This window comes from Triticum dicoccoides, chromosome 4A (genome assembly GCF_002162155.2).
Source record: "Triticum dicoccoides isolate Atlit2015 ecotype Zavitan chromosome 4A, WEW_v2.0, whole genome shotgun sequence".
NCBI lineage: Eukaryota > Viridiplantae > Streptophyta > Magnoliopsida > Poales > Poaceae > Triticum > Triticum dicoccoides.
This window is the reverse complement of record NC_041386.1, coordinates 641,566,942-641,567,734: the sequence shown is the minus strand read 5'-3', so window position 1 is coordinate 641,567,734 and position 793 is coordinate 641,566,942. Positions and strand designations below refer to the sequence as shown.

At 58.9% G+C, this 793-nt stretch overlaps 1 pseudogene; it reads right to left on the bottom strand.

Moving 5' to 3' along the window:
• Positions 1–388: 388 nt before the first annotated feature.
• On the bottom strand, positions 389–527 carry LOC119290324 (annotated as a pseudogene).
• Positions 528–793: the final 266 nt, after the last annotated feature.

Sequence of the window (793 nt, the reverse complement as noted above, 5' to 3'; positions counted from 1 at the left end):
TTGTCGATCTCGCTGGTAATGTGATCTGTTGCACCTGAGTCCACATACCAGTTCGTGTCCACTCCGTAGGAGGAGTTGGTGTTGACGGCTGCTGCAGTTTTCTCCTTGTTGAAGGAGACATCAAAACGACGATAGCACTCCATGGTCGTGTGATTCGGCTTGGTGCAGATTTGGCAGGAGACCTCAGGCAAGTCGTTGCGGCCTCCTTCATTGCAGCGGCCGCCGCCGCGACCACGTCCGCCGCCTCCATTTCCACGGCCGCCTCCATTGCGGCCACCGTTGCCACCGCGGCCACCACCGCGGTTGGATCCACCACGTCCGCCGCGAGACACGGCGTTGGCAGAGGAGTGGGAGGACTGCCCTCCGCCTTCAAACATGGCCAGCCTGCTTTCAAAGCTGATCAGCTGCGAGTAGAGCTCGCTCACCTTGATCTGCTGGGTGCGAGCGCAGATCGTGGAGACGAAGGACACATAGTCGTAGTCGAGTCCCGCCAGGATGTAGGACACCATGTCGTCGTCAGTGAGCGGCTTGCCCACCGAGGCCATCTCATCACCGAGCGCCTTCATGCGCCCGATGTACTCGGACATCGTCGAGTTGCCCTTCTTGGTGGTGGAGAGGGCGATTATGGTGTTGACGACGTGCGCCTGAGTTTGGGAGATGAAGATCTCCCTGATGGCGGCCCATGCTTCGGCCGCCGTGTCACAGTGTGCAACCTGAACCATAACAGGAGCTGAGATGGAGTTGAAGATGAAACTCAGCACCTGAGAATCTCGAGCCTTGTCGATGTCGCATG